We start from the raw sequence: 24,489 nt of genomic DNA, 5'->3' as shown, positions 1-24,489 counted from the left end.
AATTCTTACAGTTACTGTTTCTCTCTGGCACTGAACCCTCATTGCCTGACAGTGGAATTCTGATCTCAAAGAGGAAATTGGAGTCCGAAGCATTGAGTTCATTCTTATGTTCTGTCTTTACATTAATTTGAAAGGACATATGTCTTTCAAATTATACTACTGGACTGAATGGTGGTAACACGAGGTCAGTAATTATATGTATGATAGAAGAAAGAGATAGAAATATTTTAAGGGGGAAATCCCAAATTACAGCAATGAACTCCTCTTACAGAGATGACCATAAAGAGAATACCTTCAGAGATTGAAAGGTTCAGTTTGCATAGCTTTTATTTTTATTTTAATTTAAAATCTAACAGAAGAATCTTTGAGAGCTTGTCAGAAAGCATTACAAGGTTCCAATTATAACCCTGTCTGATTCAGGGAGAGGTCTGACGAGGCATGTTTCTTTGGTGCTTTGACAGCCCCTGTACTTAGGGTGACCCTTGACCTGTGAGAATCAATGAACCTTTATTGACTTCGTTCACCCCTTGCTGCTCCATTCATACATGGACCATGGAACTGCTTGTGTTTATTTCCACATGGAACTGAATGCGTTTACTTCCACCGCACTGTGAGTTCCTTATGGCCAAATTTACTCCATTTGGCTCTGTATTTCTAGCATCTAGCAAAATACTGGCTCCAAGTGGAGTTCATTAGTTTCCCTTACCCTTTGACACAGCATGGATGGACCTGGAGAGCATTATGCTAAGTGAAATAAGCCAGTCAGAGAAAGACAAATACCATATGATCTCACTAATATGTGTAATCTAATGAACAAATAAACTAACAAACAAAATAGAACCACAGGCATGGATACATGGAACAGACTGACAGCAGTCAGAGGGAAAGGGGGTGGGACACTGAATAAAGGAAGTTGAAAAGATTAGGCAAAGAACATATATACATAGACCATGGACACAGATAACAGTGTGGTGAAGGGGCAGGGGACAAGGCTGAGGGCTCGGTGAAGGTGGACAAAAAGTGGAAAAAAGGAGGACATCTGTAATAGTGTCAATAACAGTAAAAAATAGCTGAAATTGTAAATGGAGAGTAGACTATAGTATGTTGTCTCATATCTTCTAATTAGCCAAGGAATAGCTGATTTGCAACACAAATTTTGATAAACTTGTTGGTTTGGTGGTTAAGATCAAGAAAATTGAGGAGATGAGACTAATAGTGAGACCTAAAGGGCAATGTTAGAAGATAAAGAGGTATTTTGACACCAACATCTATTACTTTGTTTTTTTACTAGAGGCACGGTGCACAGATTTTGGCCTGTGGGAATTGGCCAAAACCGGCAGTCCTACATCCCCCAAGGGATATAGTAGTGAGCCACCCACCCCTGTTCATCCCGGCCCCCCTGCGCCTGCCACCAGCACTGCTCGGTAGGCTCGTTCCTGCTCCACTGCGGTCTCTGAGAGCCTATCGTAGGGCGATACCGGTGTGCCCATGACCACGAAGTGGCCTCGGGCTTATGCCCAGTCAGTCCTGATTCTGGTCCTGATCCTGGTCCTGGTCCAGATTGGGGAGGGGCACACAGGGGGACTGTCTGCGGGAGAGGTTCACACCGCCACAGCTGTACTTGCCTGCCATGAGCCTGGCATCTGGAGCCCATTGGTCAGCTGAGCGGCGCTCCCGTTGTGGGAGCACACTGACCACCAGGGGGAAGCTCCTGCATTGAGTGTCTGCCCCCTAGTGGTCAGTGCACGTCATAGCTACCAGTCGGATGGTTGTTTAGGCTTTTATATATATAGATTTTTATTGATTTCAGAGAAGAAGTAAGAGATAGAGAGAGAGAGAAAGAGAGGGAGAGAAACATCAATGATGAGAGGGAATCATTGATCAGCTGCCTCCTGAACACCCTACATTGGGGACCAAGCCCACAACCCTGGCATGTGCCCTTCCCAGGAATTGAACCATGACCTCCTGGTTCATAGGTCGATGATCAACCACTGAGCCATGCTGGCTGGGCATCAACATCTATTAATGCAAGCATTTATTCCTGATTAATGTGTGACACCAAATGTTCTGGATTTGGAAATTAGCAAAGGATAGAAAGAGTATTAAGGAAGGCAATGATTAAAATATATACCTCTATAGGGGAAATATAAACCATTAACATCTTGACAGTACATAAATACACAAGGAAATTAGATGCTGATAAATGCTATGAAGGGGACAACAGAAGGTACTGCAGCATAGAGACCTCATAGCTAGTGTGGTCTGAGGAGTGTTCTTTAAAGAGGTGACATGTGATTAGAGGTCTGAGTGATGAGAAGGAAGCTGGTATAGGAAGACACTGAAAGGGTTTTTGAAACAGGGGATGGCAAGTGGAAAGTTCTGATATTGAAAGAAGCTTCATATGCTCAAGAGACAGGGAAAAAGATGCCAATATGGATGTGTTTGTTGAATAAGGGGTAGAGTACATAGAAATCAAGTTGAAGAGGAAGGTTTATAGCAGATCTTAGGGAATTTCACATGCAGGACTACTATTCACTGGCACATACTGACAGGTACTGGTTGTTAAAAGATTGAGCTATTTCTGTATTGCTTGACAAATAGGCACTGACCAAAGCCCTCAGAATGCCTACTTCAGTGAACTCAGCCCGTTTCTGGTGCCCCCACAGTCCTCCTTAAGATTCAGCAACTAAAGAGTAAATGAGATCTACAGCAGGCAGCCTCCAGGGCCTTGCTCCAGCTCTGACCTGTGCATAGTCTGCTCATTCGTATTCCTGCTGCGCCACATGATAAATATTTTGAATATCACTGCTGATTTGGGCAAGGGAGAGAGATATATGTAGACTTTATTCAAAGGGCAATGGAAAGCTATTGGACTTTTTCAAATAAAGAGAACAATGACCTGATTTAAACTTTAAAAGCATTACTTCGGCTGCTATATGTAGGGTCTTCAGCCAGTAGGAGGAACTAGAAATGAGAGCCCCAGCAAAGGTGGATTATTTATAGGTGAGAAGTAATGGTGATTGAGACTGGAGTTGAAGCAATAGAGATAACAAATGGTCAGATTCAAGGTATGATTTAGAGATAAAGCTGTTTATTTTTAAAATTAATGTTTGGGATATTGGATTGGGAAGACAAAGATCAACAATGATCTTAATTTATTAATCTGAGCGCCAGGGTCTATAGTGATGGATTTTACTGGGCTTGAAATAAAGCATGGTGAGTTAAGAGCAGGTTTTTAGATGGGTAGGAATCCATAGTTATATTTTGATAATGTTAAGTGTGAAATACCTATTAGGCATCTAATTGGAGATGTTGAGTTGGTGGTTAGGTATTTAGAGATAGGTCTAAGCAGTAGAGAAAGGGAATAGGTCTTGAGTATAGGTGATATATACTTTTCCAGCATAGAGTACACTAGTATGTTGATATGATTAAAAAAAAAAAGAGGATCGAGGACCTGATCCTGGGAGATTCCAACCTTTAAATATAGAGAGAAATTCTTTAAATGAGATTGACAAGAAGAAGTTCTGTTTATTTAATATTTAAGATTTTCACTGGTGGGGCCAGTGAAAAAAAACAACAACAAAAATAAAAAACAAAACAGGAAAAAAGTGATATTAGGGAGTAAAATAGAAATAAATAACTTTCCGAGTTTGACATTTTCTCCCAGAATCTATTCCTCTCAATTTTCATTAATAGTGTCAGACCCACATCATGTCAGCTGGGAGCATGACCACCTAGCTAGAAAACACGTGTCCTAGTCTTTTCTTCTACCTAAGAGAAGCCATGGAGCTAAGTCCTGGACAGTGAGCTGTGGCCACAGTGATGTGGTGATGTGTGCAGTGTCTGGCTCAGACGCTTGAGGAATAAAGTACCTGTTCTGCACTCCTTTTCTTCCTTCATAACAGCTGGTGCAGTCTTGCACCAAGATGAAATCTTCATGTTGAGTAAGTGGCACCATGGCACCCGCTCTGGACTGCCCACATATGGCCTGCTATATAAAAGAAAAAAAAAACATTATTGAAATCCTTGTAGTTTCAGATCTCTTGTTACAGCGGTTAACTCATACACTAATTCTACAAGTAAGGTTGTTAGTGTCTTGCAGGACTATTGTTAGGGGAGCCCTTACCTGCAAGGAGCCCTTTATTGTGCAAATAGTTACTGACCTATTCATGAGGTTCTAGTAATCCTTTTAATTGTTTGAGATATAACAGTGAACAAAACAAAAACTGCAGCAACCTCAGGGAGCTCATATTCTAAGCAGGGTTTTATTTCTGAGGTTAACTCTTTTATCCTATACTTCTTAACCTTTTCCATCTTCCATTTGCATTGGCTGCTGCTTTTTGCTGAACTTTCTATGAATTCCATTAAGCAAGTTCAGCCCTCCAACCTCTGAGCATTAGTAATTCCACTAACAGCACATCTTTTCAATTAATTTTCACACTATAGTTGTACTTTGTCTTCCCATACCCGTGTAAACTACTGGATTGTTGGCATACCTAGGGTAGGAACGTGTCTTGTTTATCATAGTCCAAGTGCATGTGGAACATGCTAAGAAACACTGGCTGAAATTGTATCATTCAAATTATATCATTCAATATCTTATATCATTTACCATTCATTGATTCACCAATGATTGTCACTGCTATGACTATGCCTTAGATCTGGTGGACACATAGATTTGAACAGTAGAAGAGGTGGACTGTAATAAACCTGGAGAACCACTGATCAGCTTCTAGGAATATACAGTGAGGCCTTGACTTACGAGTTTAATTCATTCTGAGACCCAGCTCGTAACTCAAATTACTCTGTCAACTCAATGCAAAAAATCGGCCAAGAGACAGCTGGTATCTCAAAAAACGCATTAGTCGGGACACTTGTAAGTCAAGGCTCCACTGTAGTCAGCAAATATTTTCAGCTGTCACCTCATTAGGGATAGCCTGAACTGCAGAGACTTTCCAATAGCAAGGCCACACTCATCAGCCAGAAGCCTGTATTTCATATAAGCAGAACTAAAAAGACCTGGCCAGTTTGGATCCCTGCAGGATACCTGTGAAGAAACATTTCAGCTTCTGATCTTCCCATTGGGTTGGGGGAAACCATTGGGTCTCTCTCATTGGATCGTCTCTACCCTATCCTACTTCCTCCCCTCCCTTTTTAGTAATGATTTCAGTACCACTTCCTAATAAACTTCCTGAGCAATAAATTCTTTGGGACAGTGCTAATAGGAGAGTCCAAATTGTGACACACTAGAACGCCATCAATGATACAAATTGTCATGTAGTCCAGACACTTCGAAATAATTTTTAAAATTCCATAAGCAATGCTTCATATAAAATAACCAGATTAAACATTTTTCTACAAAAAGTCAAAATAAGGACTTTTTATATTTTATTTTAATGTTAGTACTAGGATATATGATATATTAATAAAGCTTACATCTAATAATAACAATAAAATCATAAATATTAACTAAACAGAACTTCATTTAAGGAGAAAATATTACTATTCAAAAACAAGTTCATTTTTGAAATAAATTTGGAACTTTTAAGCAATCTAATAAGAAATGTATAAAATATTTTCACATTTGAATCAATCTAATATTTTTATATTTTATTTATAAAGAAAGATAACATATTTTTAAAAAGTTAGCCAACTTTTCATATAAATTCAAAAATAAGATTCAATTTATGTTTTGGGTCAATGATCATATTCATTCCTTCATGTTAAATCTTTACTTAATTGCATCTTAATAGTGGAAGCAAAACAGCCCATATGGTGGTGAATGCATAATGTATTTATGAAGTGGCAATTTTCCACATACAAAATGTGGCAATTTTCTATGAAAAGAGAAATTTCTTAATTACTATGGTTGCTCCTACTCACTACTTTAGAAACTTCCTTTGCAATTCATGTCTTCTGGGACACAATTTTTTCATGCCAGGCAACTCTAAGCTTTAACACATATTTGCATATGTAAATTGGAACTCATGTTTGCACGCAATGCTTTTTAGAGTTAGCTTGGTAGTCTCATGCAAATCCATCGATAAAGCAAGTTTCATGTACATTGATGTGAAATTGCAGGTACATGGAAAGAATTTATTTTTCTTTAGGGTATCTGTAGAGATTAGTAAGATAGATACTTGGCAAAGGTTACTATACAAAAATAATCCATACAAAGTATGGAATATGCCATAGTTTTATTATGCTTCAATGTGTAAAAAGAATCATCCCTTGCCAGCATGGCTCAGTGGTTGAGTGCTAACCTATGAACCGGGAGGTCACAGTTTGTTTCCTGGTCAGGGCACATGCCAGTGTTGTGGGCCCGATCCCCAGTGTGGGGCATTGCAGGAGGCAGCTCAGCAATGTTTCTCTCTCATCATTGATGTTTCTATCTCTCTTTCTCTCCCTTCCTCTCTGAAACCAATACAAATATTGTTTTAAAAAGAGAATTGCCCCCTTTTTGTCATATGTATTGTTCAACTTTTTTCATAATTAAGAAATAAATTCCCAACTAATTTGAACTTGCTTGAATGAATCATGTTGACTCTATGGGTTTTGAACTTGTTTCTCTGGTTTCATATTTAAAGGTGTAATGGTGGTAGTGAAATAACAATGATCAGGATATTAACAATCTGAATACAGATAAAAATAATAGACATTAAATTTTGAGCTCTGAGGGCACAAATAGTTCATCTAATCTAGGTCTCTACACATCAAATACCTCTAAACTCCAGATAGATGACCCTATCCAGGTGTCAGAAAATAAATGTGTTAGGCATTTGTAAAAAACTGGGCGGAGTTTGTCCTTTCAAATGCAAAGAAAAAACAAGCAAACACATACTTCTGCTAGTCTTTGTCAGTGGGCTACCATTGGTGACCCTTGCAAGTTTGTTGATGACATTCCTGAGTATAGTGATTGCAGAACCTACAATATTGAAAATGGATATTTTCATAGGGAATTTGAAGGGGATGTTCTGAAGATGGCACTGAAGTTTCCTGACACACAATGTGGAGGTCTTTCTCTCAGGGGTTGATACCTTTGGTATTAAATAAAGTTTTCTCTCTTCAACTGAACATTTGCAAATTCCATTTGCAAGTTAACAATTACTTTCAAATGCAACTATGATAAACAGTAGCCTGCCCTTAGGGGATATGTCCCAGGACCCCAGTGGATAGCTGAAACGGGGGGTAGCAAAAAAACTTGCCCATACTGTTTTTCCAATATACATATACCTATGACAAAGTTTAATTTATAACTTAGGTACAGTAAGATATTGACAACAATAACTAATAATAAAACAACAATTATATCAATATGCTGTACTAAAAGTAATGTGAACATGCATTATTAAGTGAAATAAGTGACTTGAAAGCAAGCACTGCAATGCTTCAACAGTCAATCTGATAACTTAGACAGCTACTAAATGAGTGATGGGTAGGTAGCGTATACAGTGTGGATACTCTGGACAAAGGGATGACTTATGTTTCTGGCAGGATGGAGCAGGACAGCGTGAGATTTTTACCATGCTATTCAGAATGTCATATAATGTAAAACTTATGAATTTTTTATTTCTGGAATTTTCCATTTAATATATTCAGACCACAGTCGACCATGAGTAACCGTAGCTGCAGAAAGTAAAACCACAGATGAGAGGGGACTACTGTATTAGATTCACTACCCTCTAATCCAGTGATGGCGAACCTATGACACGCATGTCAGAGGTGACACGTGAACTCATTTTTTTGGTTAATTTTTCTTTGTTAAATGGCATTTAAATATATAAAATAAATATCAAAAATATAAGTCTTTTTTTTATTGATTAAGATATTACATATGTGTACCCTCTACCCCCCCCCCCCCCCCCGCTCATCCCCTCACCCCCCCTGTTGTCCGTGTCCATTGGTTAGGCCTATATGCTTGCATATAAGTCCTTTGGTTGATCCTTCCCCCTTGCCCCCACCCTCCCCTACCTTCCCTCCAAGGCCCGACAGTCCAATCAAAGCCTCTCCGTCTCTGGATCAGTCCTTGTTCATCAGTTTATGTTGTTCATTATATTCCACAAATAAGTGAGATCTTGTGGTATTTATCCGCTCTCCAGTTCCATCAATGCTGTGGCAAATGGTAAGAGTTCCTTTTTCTTCTTCCTCTTCTTAAAGAATACCTTTCAGCATTTCATATAATGCTGGTTTGGTGGTGATGAACTCCTTTAGCTTTTTCTTATCCGTGAAGCTCTTTATCTGACCTTCAATTCTGAATGATAGCTTTGCTGGATAAAGTAATCTTGGTTGCAGGTTCTTGCTATTCATCTCTTTGAATATTTCTTGCCACTCTCTTCTGGCCTGCATGGTTTCTGTTGAGAAATCAGCTGACAGTCGGATGGGTACTCCCTTGTAGGTAACTGACTGTCTTTCTCTTGCTGCTTTTAAGATTCTCTCTTTATCTTTTGCTCTTGGCATTTTAATTATGATGTGTCTTGGTGTGGTCCTCTTTGGATTCCTTTTGTTTGGGGTTCTCTGCGCTTCCTGGACTTGTAAGTCCATTTCTTTCACCAGGTGGGGGAAGTTTTCTGTCATTATTTCTTCAAAAAGGTTTTCAATATCTTGCCCTCTCTCTCCTTCTGGTACCCCTATAATTCTGATGTTGGTACGCTTGAAGTTGTCCCAGAGGTTCCTTACACTATCTTCATATTTTTTGAATCTCTTTTCTTTTTTCTTTTTCGGTTGGGTATTTTTTGTTTCTTTGTATTTCAAATCTTTGACTTGATTCTTGGGATCCTCTTGTCTGCTGTTGGATCTCTGTAAATTATTCTTTATTTCAGTCAGTGTATGCTTAATTTCTAGTTGGTCCTTTTTCATGTCCTCCATGATCTCACTATACTCCTTGAGGGATTCATTAAATTTATCGGCGGTTTCCATAAAATTCTTGACAAACCTTATAAACGTGGCCTTGAACTCTATATCCAGTCGTCTGCCCTCCTCCGTTTCTGCCAATTGTGACCTGTTTCTTTGTCTCCGCATTTTGGCTGCTTCCCTGTGTTGATAGAGTGTCCCTGCGCGCCAGGTGTCCTGTAGGGCCCAGTGGCTCAGCCTCCCCAGTTACCTGGGGTGGACACTCTTGGTGCACTCTTGGTGCCTTGGTTGTTGTAGGATCACTGGGAGGAATTGACCTCCAGGCCAATTGGCTGTGGGAAGCAGCTGTGTCTGAAGTGGGAGAATGGTCCCCCTCTGACCACTGGGTACAGTGGCTCCTGGATCTAAGGAGGTGCTAATTCAGCCCCTGCCTGAGGCCACACAGCCGGAGCCGCCACGAAGAGGCTCAGCTGTGAAGCAATGCAAGCCGCTGCGGGGCCTTGGGCCTTCTCTTGGAAGTTCCGGGTCTGCTTGGCTGGGCTGTAGTTAGGTACATTCACATGCAAAAGCCTCTGCTGCAGCCTGGGTGGGGCGGGGTCTCAGGGAGTCAAAAGGGAGGAGAAAGAAGCTATGGCTGATTCTCCGCGCCAGGAGTCGCGCCGTCTCATTGTCCCGGTAACAGCTGCAAGCACCTCTGAGGGAAATCCGCCCTCAAGTTCGCCCGCTGCCACCTGAGAGAGCAGCCTCTCCCCGTATGAGTCCTGGGTCCCCAGAGACTTCCTGGAACTGGAGTTCAGAGCAGTCGGGAGCTTGTGATTCAAAAAGACAGCCGCGTCCTCAGGTGCCACCCCCTTTCCGCGCGCGCGAGCCGCTGCCGTACCTCTGCACTCAGCCTCCGAAGCTCCTCTGGCTCTCAGCGTGCTTTTCTTTTCTTCTAGTTGTAGAGATTACACTCAGCCAGCCTTCCTGTTGTTCTGGACGATGTTTGCTCCGTCCTTTGGGATATTTATCAATTGTTGTGGGAGGCGACTATTTCCCGGTGTTTATCTATGCCGCCATCTTAGTTTCTCCCCCAAGTCTTTGTTTTACTATGGTTGCAAATATCAAAAAATTTCTATATGTGACACGGCACCAGAGATAATTAGGGTTTTTCAAAATGCTGACACGCTGAGCTCAAAAGGTTCGCCATCACTGCTCTAAGCTCCTTAGAACTATAAGAATTTAGATACTCTTTCCTGGAGTATTCAGATTGTGAGCAAATATGACACACGATGTCAAAAAGAAAATCTGTTTATATATCTCATCAGTGACAAATAATTTCTGTTTGAGCAATTCTGTTAATTTTCCCATGTGGTGGTATTTTTAGTTTCCAAGTCAGGCATGTCAATACGCAAGGAAGAAAAGCAATTTACAACTCTGCAAAGAAATACAGCCTCTTCCACTTCATTTGAGTTTCATCTTGATCATCAACACATTTGTCATCCCCCTGTAATTTATTCATTATTTTTACCAGAGGAATATGAAGAGGAAAAAAGAAGATAAGTGCACTTGTCAAAATGGGAAACAGGTGCTCTAACAATGATTGGAGACAATTAATGTTCTCAGGAAGAAGTAACAGTCTGGATTTGTGTTCAGCTTCAGATTTTTACAGCAAACAGACTCAGGGAAAATGCAAATGTGAAATAAAGGTTTTATTTTCCAGGCAAAGAAAAACAGTATTGTCTGACTACATTGTTGTGCATTTCTGTTATAATCTGACAGTTTAGATCTTTTCAGCAAAATCATTAAGAACAATGGGAGCAAAATGCAAATCGAGCAGCTTTGAAGAGTGAGTCAATGATTTTTCCTTCTGAGTCACCAAATAGAAAATGTCCTGTAAAGGAAATGGCTATGGGATGGGTGACTGATGAGCAGAATGAAGATAAATGTTTGTGTCTGATCACACTTTAAACCAGTTGGGCATAACAAAGTCAGAGTGTCTCCACTCATCTTGCAGTATTTCCATTTGTTCTTTCTTTTATCCAAGTGCAGGGATTTCAGATCCATTATCTTCTGGACTCTCATGATATTTACCTGCACCCCCACCTAGCTACTTACTCCTATGATCTTACTCTAGACCAGCTGTGGGCAAACTACGGCCCGCGGGCCGGATCCAGCCTGTTTAAAATGAATAAAACTAAAAAAAAAAAAAAAAAAAAAAAAAGACCGTACCCTTTTATATAATGATGTTTACTTTGAATTTATATTAGTTCACACAAACACTCCATCCATGCTTTTGTTCCAGCCCTCCAGTCCAGTTTAAGAACCCATTGTGGCCCTCGAGTCAAAAAGTTTGCCCACCCCTGCAGTCTAGACTTTGTAATCAATAAAATCACATTTCCAAACTATTACCTCCTATCCTTACATCTTACCCTATCTGCTCTCTCCAGTATTCCCAGTCTAACAATTTTTCAAACATGCGTAATTCATTATTGCTATAACCAATGTCTAATTATCCTCTGCATTAAGATTCTTGGGAGAATCATATTACCCCACAACTAGTGTGGACTCACTTTAAAGATATGATCATAATTATCAAAGGCACCCTCAACACTGACAGCCAATCCAATGTAGGGTAGGATAGGCTGTGGGAAAAATAGACCCCAAACGTACAATGGCTCGAGAGACATTTACTTGTCCTTGACACAGCAGACTGAGGTGAATCTTCTGGTCAGGTCAGGAGATGATTGTCCTGTAGGGGAAGAAACTTCCTCCCTCCATTCTGCTTTGCTTTTATCAGAGACTTAGCTTATTCATTGCCTGCTTCCAGGTGGCAGGACAAAAAAGGAGATATAGAGTTCCTCTGGTTCTTAGATGTCTTGTTTGAAAAGAATGTGTCCTTTTTGCCCACATGCTGTCAAATAGAGCATCTGAGCAATATTTACCTAATGTTGACCTAAAGATATTTTACTTCTGATATTAGGCGCACTTTATAATTTCCCAAAGGACAACCAATGTTTCTTTGGTAAGAAATAGCAGACTGAACACCAGTTTAATAACATCTTACTTTTCATTCTGTTTCTATTCACTTCTTAGGTTCATTATGGTCATGATACCAGATAGATTTTGTGCTCCAATCAAAAGCGTTAATCATCTTTATCATTCTAGTTGATGATGTGTTATTATTCTTCAACTCAGTATCACAAATGAACATGCATATGTACTCATACTGAGCTATATGCTTTCAGATATCATGAAAATGATTAACTGAACTCCAGGAAACTGTAATCTGAGGGAGAAAATAAGTACGTAGATATATTCAATCCTATCAAAACTGAGACTAGGCCCATGTAGATTGTGGCAGATATCTATTCTGGCAGTTTCTGCTTCCCCCACTTGATAGTCCCATTTGGAAATGTCATTCTTGGTACTCAGTTACCATACTATTAAACCAAATGAAGTGACCACATGTAGATTTTTAAATCAGGATCTTCAAATGAGATTCTAGCTAATACCCAGTATCAGTGGCCAGTCAGGTGTGTCATCCTGAATGTTCACACCAGAGGACTCCAACAATAGCATCTACCTGAGTGAACTAAATGAAACCCAAGTAAGAAAATGCACAGGCAAACTGAGTCAACCTACAAAATCATGAGGGGAAATGATAGTTTGACCTTGCCATCAGGTTTTTGGATAGTTTGTTGTATGAGAATAGATAACCAGAGGTTAGGCCTGAGCAATAACAATCACTCAGGTATATTTTCTACACCTGGTATCCCGTGGCCTGGTATAGGACTTGGAAGAATGTATTAAAATGTGAATATAAGGATGTTATTGTGATTGATATATGAGAGGTATAATTATGTGTGCAAAGAAAACAGGAACAACTTGTTTAGAAAAGTGTCATATGAGTTGGGTTTTGTACTGGGTATAGACATTATCCAATTTTTTTAACATATATTTTTACTGATTTCAGAGAGGAAGAGAGAGGAAGGGGGGATGGAGGGGGAGAGAGAGAGAGAGAGAGAGAGAGAGAGAGAGAGAGAGAGAGAGAGAGAGAGAGAAACAAACATCAATGAAAGAGAATAATTGTTTAGCTGCCTCCTGCATGCCCCATATGCGGGTTTGAGCCCACAACCCAGGCATGTGTACCCTGACAAAGAATTGAACCATGACCTCCATTTATAGGTGGACACTCAACCACTGAGCCACACCAACTGGGATCTAATTGCTTTTTGATAAGGCAGATATGGTTAGGGAATTTTACAAATAAAAAACAGTTTAAGAAAATAAACATAGTGACCAAAAAAACTGAGCTCTATTACTAGTAGCTAGCATTAATTAAATTGCTGCTAAAGTTTGGTACCTTTACATATATTACTTTTTGTCTTTGTGAAAACAGCCTAGCAAGGAACTGATTACATCAAGATTCAAATGTAGTACTAGAAATCTAGACTCAGGGAAGGGATAGGAAGGAAAGTGAGAAGAAGCTTTTAAATGGATTGGAGCATTACAATAAAGTCAAGGGCCTACAAGAGCTTGTCTTTAATCACAAGAGCAAATGGGCTGACCAAAGTTTCTCAGTAGAAACAGTCATGCTACTTAAAATATTCACAAGATTTCCTTTTTCAATTATTTTCTGATTTGACTGCGTAGATTTGATATTTAGATAGTCGTTGGTATCTTATTTGAGTAACAGAACTATATTCCTTAGTGATGTTTTGGCTTTATTCAAAAGTTAGGGTAAGGGACTCTTTAAATTTATTAAATGGGAGAATGAACTGATACATCATGAATTTAAGTTAATAAAGTGTGGCACCTCTTCCAACTACTTATTTATTAATGTAATTATTAAAATTATTATTATTAAATGATTGAAGCATAGATAATTCAACTATTATCTGGGTAACAGGCTTAAATATTGGTTGATTTTAGAATATTCATAGTCTGATGAGAATTTCTCTTTTATTCTTTTGAATTTTTAGATGGGAATATTTAAGCTCAAAATCATTAAGGTTTACACAAATTAGCAACAACTGTGATGCAGAAAACGATCAACTAGCTAACCAGGAAAGAAAACTACTATCCAGGTCATTTGACTTCAAAGTGAGGGTCTTGCTATGTTGAACTCACTTATGTTTAAAGATTTCCTTTGGAGAAGTCATTTATTTGTCTGTCTTTGAATAGATACAATGTTAGGAACATACGCACATCTTTATTTGATTTTCAGAATGAATTTTGAGGGGCCTGACAAAATACTCAGTTATGCTTATTTAAGATTGTAGATATATAAGGTGAAAAAGCCTTTGGTAAATCTTTGTTGGCTCAAGGCCATATCTTAAGAAGTTATATTAGGTCTTTGTTTAAAAGACTCTTTGATATAATCTTCGTTTTCTCTCTCCCATTTTTTAGTGCAATAGTTTAATTTTATGAAACTCTATTTGCATTTTTCTTTTATAAGGGGAAAATGAGTTACTATATTATTGACTATAAAAGTCAGGTATGCTTTTAGTAGAAAATATGACAACTACAAAAGATTACATAAGAAATAAAGAATCACCTTCAACCTCTGCATCTGGACCTAACAGTTTCAAACACTTTTGAGTCACCCCCACTATTAACTGACATCTTACTTCTTGAGCGTCTAGACTTTTATCTTATTGATTATCTTGTCTCAAGCATAGCCACAGTTTTTGATGCATAGTAAGAGCTCAAGATATATTTTGAGTAGAAAATATTGGAATTCATTCCCTTGCTCCTTTCTGCATATTTTAGATAGTTTGAATTGTTCTATATTCATGAATGTATGTCCACCCCAACATCTTTTGATGAACATATTGATATGTTTTATATAAAAAGTATTTATAAACATGTGTTTAATACTCTACATATGGTTCCCTCATATGGGTATTCTATATAATAAAAGCCTAATATGCTAAGTGTCCGGACCTCTAGTATTAAATATTATTCAGCTAAGCCCCTAATTTTAATCATTTGCATGGAGTTGAACAGTTTTCTAGTATCAATCATTTGCTTTTTAAAACTTTAGTTGGTATTGTTTTTTATATCCCTAAATCCATTACCCCCCTTCCCCTTCCCCTTTATTTTCATTGTAATGGAATTGTAATCCCTTGATATATCATTCAGGGACTATGGTTCCCAGACTGTCCTTTTTAGCTAGGTGTGCCCAACAAAATATAAATGAAAATGTTCTGTGTTTTCTTCAGGGCAAGCTCATAAGATATAAGTAACCTGGGCACCTAAAACTCCATAAGATGGAACAATCAACTCTGGTGATTACTAAAAAGGGAATTCTTTAATATTGAACCAACATTATTAATGAGTATTGTACAAGCAAAGCTGAATTGTTTGTTAGTTACTAATGCAGACACCCATCCCATCAGTACATACCGGGGTAGGCAAAAGCAGCTTTACATTTATAATACAAATAAATAATAATACAATAATAAACTCTGTTTCTCTTGCTCACAACAGTAAACCTCTTTTTGCCCCCCCTTTTGCTGGCTCCTCTGCTGTGATGTCAACTCACAAGTTGTTCCTGTCTCTAGCAGGGAACTGTGTTTCCAACAGTCATTTTTCCTGTATAATTTCAGATTAGAGTTTACCAATAAATGGACAATAGACTGGATGCTGACTTCCACTGGTGGATCATGCATATTCTTAGACAATGGTTCCTAAACTTTTGTATGTTTCAAAATCACCTGGAGGTCTTTTGCAGCACACACTGCTGGGTTCCAGAGTCTTCAGTTCAGTAATCTGGGGTGGATTCTGACATATGCATTTTTATGCTGTTATTGCTGTGCTGAGATTGTGCTTAAAGAACCACTGTTATTGAAGAACCAGAGCTCAGTTCTTCAAGAATGGCAACCAGGGGCAACAAAGAAGATAATACCTTCCCAAGTTCATTTTTGTGAATAGGTTTTAAAAGAATTTTATAAAAGTCAGTGTTCTCTCCATCCAACAATAATTATTAAAGCTATTTCACCTGTCTTTATATCTTTAACTAGATGGCAAATACTTTGAACACATACTCTTATTGCTGCCCTTTGTGTTTTTCTTCCCTGAGGCAGCTCTAGTGAACATGTGAAGGAGCTAACATAGCTAAAACCAGAAGATCTACATATCTACTGGAAGACTGGCCTGTGACAGAGAGGCTGTTACTCCCCCCTGAGCTTGCTCTAATCTCAGATGGTTAGCGTATCACTGATGCTTAACACTTTAAATGATCCACTTGTCACATAGGGCTATTAATCTTCATAGTTTAACAGAGGATTTTGGATGTCACAAAACGGGAGAGACATTTGACCACTGAAAGACCCAGAACAATACCTTTTGCTCTTGCATTTTTGCCATTTCATTGTCTTATAGAACAGAACTGCTAACTCAGAGTGTGGGAAATTAACATTTACAGGCGTATGTCAGACCTGCAAGGCATTTACTTGAAAGAGCAGATGCTTTTCATGTGAGATGGTAGACAGGCTCTCTGATGTTTTTATCGCAAGACTAAGTACAAAACCTTTGTGAATCATGTCACCGTCCCACTAAGGAGCCTACAGTGTCACCTGCACTGGCCTCTAGATCAAAGTGAAATTTTTCTGTCATCATTTTGCCAAATCAGGATGTGGCGCGAAGAGGGTATCTCAGCAATCAATACCAGCTACCTCTATAATGACTCATTAACAGTCATAACACCTTTGATGATAGGAAACAGATATCAATACATATTTTAGCCTAATTTTGATTCTCTGCAGAAAATATCCTATCTAATAAAAGAGAAACATGGTAATTGGCATACGAACGCTACCCTTCCCATTGGCTAATCAGCGAAATATGCAAATTAACTGCCAGCCAAGATGGCGGCCAGCAGCCAGGCAGCTTGAAACTAACATGAGGCTTGCTTGCTTCAGTGATGGAGGACTCCAACGTTCCCCGCCTGCCTTGCAGGCCTCTGAGCTTGCAGTTTAAGAAACATTGTAACAAATATAGAAGCTAAACAAAACCGCAGAAACCTGCTTGCAGCGAGCCCGGGATCTCAGAGCTGGAGTTATACATTGTTTCGATTATAGAACCAAAACAAACCAGATACCTTCTTTCAGCAGCAGAGGCCTCAGAGCTGAAGCCAGAGCTAAAGCTGGCCCAGAATAAAAAAAGAAAATGAAAAAAAGAAGCAGTTGGGAGCTTCAGTCAGCCTAAAAACAGCCCTCAGCCCCTCACCCAGCCTGGCCAGGCACCCCAGTGTGTGACAGGGTGCAGCGCCCCAACCGTCCTCCCCCCACAGGCCCTGCTCTGTGTGTGACGGGATAGAGCCATAACCTCCCCATCAGCCCTGCCCTGAGTGTGAGAGTGGTGGCGCCCCAGTGGGGACCCTCACCCTGAAGGGTGTGTGACCAGCTGCAAACAGCCATCATCCCCTCACCCAGGCTGGCCAGGCACCACAGTGGGGACCCCACCCTGATCCAGGACACCCTTCAGGGAAAACCAGCCAGCCCCACCCATGACACCAGGCCTCTATCCTATATAGTAAAAGGGTAATATGCCTCCCAGCACTGGGATCAGCGGAGCTGAGAGGCCTCCCCGTGCCGGGATCAGCGTGACAGGGGGCAGCGCCCAAACCCCCTGATCGCCCTGAGGCTCTGTATGTGACAGTGGGCGGGGCCACAACCTCCCTATCTGCCCTGCTCTGTTGGTGACAGGGCAAGGCGCCCCAACCCCCTGATCAGCCCTGCTCTGTGCCTGATAGGGGGGAGCTCCCCAACCCCCTGATTGCCCTGCGGCTCTGTGTGTGACAGAGTGTGGCGCCTCAACCCCCTGATAGGCCCTGCTCTGTGTGTGACGGGGTAGAGCCACAACCTCCCCATCAGCCCTGCCCTGAGTGTGAGAGTGGTGGCGCCCCAACCCCCTGATCGGCCCTGCTCTGTGGGTGATAGAGGGCGGCGCCCCAACCCCCTGATCCGCCCTGCGCTGATTGTGACAGGGGGCGGTGCCCCAACTCAACTATCGGCCCTACTCTGTGAGTGACAAGGGGGAGCTCCCCAACCCCCTGATCGACCCTGCTCCGTGCGTGACAGGGTAAGGAGTCCCAACCCCCCTGATGGGCCCTGCTCTGTTACTGACAGGGGGCAGCACCCCAACCTCCTGATTGGCCCTGCTCTGTGCGTGACAGGGTGTGGCACCGCAACCCCCCAATTGGCCCTACCCTGAGCGTGACTGAGGGTGGCATCGCAACCTCCCAATCCGCCCTGCTCTGTGCATGACAAAGGGCAGCGCCCCAACTCCCCAGTCGGCCCTGCTTTGAGCCCGACCAGGGGCTGCACCTAGGGATTGGGCCTGCCCTCTGCCACCCGGGAGCAGGCTTAAGCCAGCAGTGTGTTATCTCCCGAGGGGTCCCAGATTGCGAGAGGGTGCAGGCCAGGCTGGGGGACCTCACCTTCCCCCCGAGTGCACAAATTTTTGTGCACTGGGCCTCTACTCCTATCTAATAAAAGAGAAACATGGTAATTAGCATATGACTGCTACCCTTCCCATTGGCTATTCAGCGAGATATGCAAATTAACTGCCAGCCAAGATGGCGGCCGGCAGCCCGGCAGCTTGAAACTAACATGAGGCTTGCTTGCTTCAGTGATGGAGGACTCCAACGTTCCCCGCCTGCCTTGCAGGCCTCTGAGCCTGCAGTTTAAGAAACATTTTAACAAATATAGAAGCTAAACAAAACTCCAGAAACTTGCTTGCAGCGAGCCTGGGATCTCAGACCTGGAGTTAAACATTGTTTCAATTATAGAACCAAAACAAACCAGATACCTGCTTTCAGCAGCAGAAGCCTCAGAGCTGGAGCCTCAGAGCTAAAGCTGGCCCACAATAAAAAAATAAAACGAAAAAAAGGAGCAGTTGGGAGCTTCCGTCACCCGCGAGCCTGAAAACAGCCCTCAGCCCCTCACCCAGGCTGGCCAGGCACCCCAGTGGGGACCCCCACCCTGAAGGGTGTGTGACCAGCTGCAAACAGCCATCATCCCCTCACCCAGGCTGGCCAGCCACCCCAGTGGGGACCCCCACCCTGATCCAGGACACCCTTTAGGGCAAACAAGCCAGCCCCACCCATGCACCAGGCCTCTATCCCATATAGTAAAAGGGTAATATGCCTCCCAGCACCAGGATCAGCAGAGCCACGAGGCTTCCCAGCACCGGGATCAGCGTGACAGGGGGCATAGCCCAAACCCCCTGATTGCCCTGAGGCTCTGTGTGTGACAGGGGGCGGGGCCACAACCTCCCAATCCACCCTGCTCTGTTTGTGACAGGGGAAGGTGCCCAACCCCCTGATCAGCCCTGCTCTGTGCCTGATACGGGGGAGCTCCCCAACTCCCTGATCGCCCCGCAGCTCTGTGTGTGATAGGGTGCGGCGCCCCAACCTCCCCCCAATGGGACCTGCTCTGTGTGTGACAGGGTAGAGCCATAACCTCCCCATTGGCCCTGCCCTGAGTGTGAGAGTGGTGGCGCCCCAACCTCCTGATCGGCCCTGCTCTTTGGGTGATAGTGGGTGGTGCCCCAAACCCCTGATCCGCCCTGCCCTGATTGTGACAGGGGGCGGTGCCCCAACTCCCCTATTGGCCCTACTCTGTGAGTGACAGGGGGGAGCTCCTCAACCCCCTGATGGACCCTGCTCTGCACATGGCAGGGTAAGGAGCCCCAACCCCCAGATTGGCCCTGCTCTGTGTGTGACAGGGGGCAGTGCCCCAACCCCCCAATTGGCCCTACCCTGAGCGTGACTGAGGGTGGCATCGCAACCTCCCAATCCGCCCTGCTCTGTGCATGACAAGGGGCGGCGCCCCAACTCCCCAGTCGGCCCTGCTTTGAGCCCGACCAGGGGCTGCACCTAGGGGTTGGGCCTGCCCTCTGCCACCTGGGAGCAGGCCTAAGCCAGCAGGGCGTTATCTCCCGAGGGGTCCCAGACTGCGAGAAGGCTCAGGCCAGGCTGAGGGACTCCCCCCTTCCCCCCGAGTGCACAAATTTTTGTGCACCGGGCCTCTAGTATCATATATAAAACAAATTATCATTGTTATATAATGCCACGTTTCAGAAGACAAAGAGATAGTTACTTATAAAAATGAATTAAAAATCTTTGCACTTTTTAAAATATATATTTTATTTATTTCAGAGTGAAAGGAAGAGGGAGAGAGAGAGAGAAACATCAATGATGAGAGAGAATCATTGATGGGCTGCCTCCTGCATGCACCCTAATGGGAATTAAGCCCGAAACCTGGCCATGTGCCCTGACAGGGAATGGAACCTTGACCACCTGATTCATAGGTCGATGTTCAACCACTGAGTCACACCAGCCAGGTAAAATCTTTGTCCTTTTTAATTAAAGCCCAATGGGTTAGGTTGTGAGACTGCTAAAAAATTATTTACCCTTTACAATATTTTTTATATTACAAGCTCCATGATCTTCTAGGAGGACCAATGCATGAAAAGAAATGCAGTGTTCAACTATAAAACTTTTGTTGGATAAATATCCTCAAGGAAATAAATTGTGAGTTTCTAATTCAGACTGTTCAATTGTATGCATGTTACATACTAAATTTTCACACTTTTTATTTTGAATATAGTGCCACAGTATGTACTGGCCCTGAAAATAAAGCAAAGTCATGGTCATCCTATAATTTCAGATTGTAAGAAAATTACTACAGGTTACTCTTATGGCCAAGATTGAACATTTCACAGTTTTGCTTTTAAAAAAATTAAAACAGGTCACAGTAGCAGTGACAATTATTGGCATTTCACATCTTCCCTGAGGGCATCAACAAACTACATGTGTATATCATGGCCTAAGGCACAACAGCCGAAGCAGGAATCTATGAGACCAGCTTCAATGGTCCAGTAAACCTATGTTTAGGTTGTTGTGTGATGACAAGTCTCAGTGGGATAGGTACTTAGCATGGCAGTATACCTGCTATCATGCTTTTAAAAACTTCACATACCAACCAGAAAAAAAATATTTTATTCAAGGGGAAGGAATAATAATTATATCATATATTTGGTGCCAATCATATGAGGATATGGGAGTTTGGCTCTGGTGACATATCAGATCCTTCTTAAAGTTTGGGTTGATTCATTCTTAGGTAGTTTCAATAACTTGTCTTAATATGAAGAATGGCCCCCTCTAATATTGTGTTTTATTAGGCAAACACTTGATGTTGTCCCATCATGTTATTCAGAGCTCTGGAGGTCTGGGGATTGGTATCTCTGTATTGTCACTACTACTAGCTCCTTCATCTTGGACAAATGACATAAATCCTCTGCTTTAGTTGTGTCAGTTTTGAGAGAATTAGATGAGATAATAAAGGAACCACGCATAGAATAGTGCCTGATGCAAATTAAGTGGTTTATAAATTTAGCCATTATTTATTAAAGTATGGCTAATCTATTTACCAAACTGTGTATAAGGCTATCTGAGAGAGATTGGGGAAATTTTTACGGATAAATATATGTTTCTCATTGAACAATTGTTCGTGCAGAAAAATTCCTTTGTTTAGAAGGACTATATCTGATTGCCATGTAGATGCAACTAGGAATATGAAACTGCAGTTGTTATCAGTTATGCATTTTTATAAGATAAGTTCCATTATCATCTATTTCTGACAGAATAATGAGCTAAGAACAAATGTTAAAGGGAGAAAAGGATCTTGAAAGTCTCTATGTCTATAGAATGGGACAGGTGCTGTACAAGGAATTTGGCACATATTTAATCAAATTCTCTTTCTTTAGTCATTTATCCAACACATAATTGTTGAGCAACGGCAATGCATTAGCCAAATAAGCAAACATCTAGCAAAAAACCATATACATTACACTGTAAACTCATGTTCTCATGGAGTTTACATTCTATTTCAAAACTTTTCCAAAGTGCTCTTCCTAGTTGACTATGATCAATTCACTTCCACTAAAGTAAATTGTATATTTTTGTTTAGTCATCAAAGAACCTTGCTCTGGAGCTTTTTGTAAAAAAAAGAAAGAGAATTGAATAAATGCTCTTATTTATTTGATAAATGTTCATTATTGCTTACTATCTGCTGGTAAGTAGTAGCAACAATTATCTACCTTCTAAATATAAATGTATTTTATCTTCATAGCAAAGATGTTACATAGGTATTATTATTATCCCCTTATATAGAGAGGAGACTTAAACACAGAGTGATGAAGTAACTTACCTAAGGTCACACAGCTAGTAAGTAGTAGGGCCAAAGATTCAAAACCAGGCCTTCTGATTCCAGAGTATGGTGTCTGAATCATTAAAGTTTATCAGGCAATGCTACCCCTGATTCCAGTGTGAACAAGAAATGTTGGTCTCAGAAATGTGAAAATTTGTTCAATGTCATTAGGAATCTCACCTTCATTTCTAGGCCCCTCTCTTGTTTTGACTGAATATCCTCATTTTATAATGTATGGAGTGCCACTGGCTCATACTGTTCTTATCTTTGCGTTTCCTTTTTCTTGTTCCCCAAACAATCTCTATAGAAACATATTATTTTTACTTCAGTGTTAACATGTTGTCACTTAACATTATGTTTTATCTTTGCTTCTTATAATTTATTTCAAACTTTTCTTGTTTGGTTTTCTTTCTTACAGCTCAAGGTCAATTTATTTTATAAGGAGGTACTCTGATATAGTGGAAAACAATAGTTAATATATGTGAGGATTTTTTTTAGTTTGTAATGACATTGGAATAAGTGCTTGACATGTATTATCTCATTTAATTCTCACAATTATCAAATACATTTGTTACAGCTTTGATTTCCACTTACAGACTATAAAATAAACTTTTAAAAAACAAATAATTAGGTCAAAGAACTCTAAAGGATAGAAAATGAACATGTGAGGATTTGAGTACAGGCTCATGAGATGCCAAAGCCAAATGAACCAGGGGTGGTAGTTGAAAAACAAAGACCTTGCTCTATGTCTGGGTCCAGCTAGACAGCATGTTCTTAAGTCAGTTGCTCAAGTCTCTGTTTTTCAGTTTAGCTATCTTTAGTTTAAAATACAGAGCATTATTTTCATTTTTTTCTTTATTTATTAAGGAATTACATATGTGTCCTTATCCCCCCATATCCCCCCACGCCTCCCCACTCATGTCCTCACCCCCCTGGTGTCTGTGTCCATTGGTTAGGCTTATATGCATGCATACAAGTCCTTTGGTTGCTCTCTTTCCCTTACCTCCACCCTCCCCTACCTTCCCTCTCAGGTTTGATGATCTGATTGATGCTTCTCTGTCTCTGGATCTGTTTTGTTTTTGTTTTGGTTTTTTGGTTTGTTTTTTTTTATCAGTTTATGTTGTTCATTATAGTCCACAAATGAGTGAGATCATGTGATATTTATCTTTATATTTTCTTGTTTATATATTTATTTATAATACTATTACATGCCCAAATCTATGCTCTGAATAGAAGGTATGAGGATGAATAAAATATCATTCATTAATGACCTGAGAAAGTAATGATAAATATAGTATTTACATAATAAAATCATGTAAAAATTGAATTGATTAACAGACTAGCTCTGCAGAATAGAATCCATATGTTAGTGACACAAACACATACACACACTACATCAGTAAAAATTAAGGGTGGTCAAGATTGTATGTACCAGTATAGAGGAGGGTCCCATATAGACAAGAGCCTCTATGCGTTTACCTTTCAAGTCCACAGAGGAAATCCATACCAAGGAAAACATTTTGAATGATACCAAAGGTCAGCCTTGAAAATGCTTTTCTCCATGGACTCTGACCCAAAGTCACACATCTACAAAGAAAAGACAGTCGGTATTTCCCAACCATATATCAGAGAGGATGTGATTTGATACGTGAAAATGTATGCCAGACTACATGCCTTTTATCATTGGTTTGCTAGTCACATGTTATAATCTACACAGGTAAATAGATTTTTAATTAAGAGACTTTTAAAGATTTTTATAATTTCCACAGTATTAATAAGAATCAACAAATGATTAACTATGCATTAAGGGAGCTATAATGTGTTTGGAGACATGTTAGCACTAAGGACCACTTACTAGATATTATAGCATCATTAACAAAGAATACTAAACATTTGACAAAATAAAGATATTTGTCATCTCCTCAGAGGCTTGGAATGATTATGTTAAGAAGTATGGCACAGAAATCTAAATAAACTTCCACGAGTGACTAACGAAATTAAAGAAATTCTATGCAAACTGGTATTAATGTAAATATCATTTTCTTTCAGAAATATTTCACAGCTACATCATTTGTAATGTTCAATTTAGACAATTCTTGACCTATAATTATATTCTAAATTGGTACTTCGAGAACAGTTCTTAAACTAGCATTTTAAAACTATATTATGATGGGGTAGCATTGCATGAAAATTACACAAAAAAAAGAGAGAAAATATTGCTATATATATATTGCTGTGATTAAAAAAAAAAGAAAAACAAAATAGAGTGACATTTTCCTCTGTGATTTGTTTTGTTTTGCTTTGTCTGGTAGCTGATTCTACTTCTTGTCATGTACTTGGTTTTAACCTTTGGACTTCATCCCTTTGAGTTCATTTTTTAATTACAGGCCATAGAATCCTCTGGGCCTCATCCACAGCCTCTCTTGACCTCACCAAC

The sequence above is a fragment of the Myotis nattereri genome (assembly GCF_964212035.1).
Source record: "Myotis nattereri genome assembly, chromosome: 1".
NCBI lineage: Eukaryota > Metazoa > Chordata > Mammalia > Chiroptera > Vespertilionidae > Myotis > Myotis nattereri.
This window is presented reverse-complemented; position numbering follows the sequence as displayed.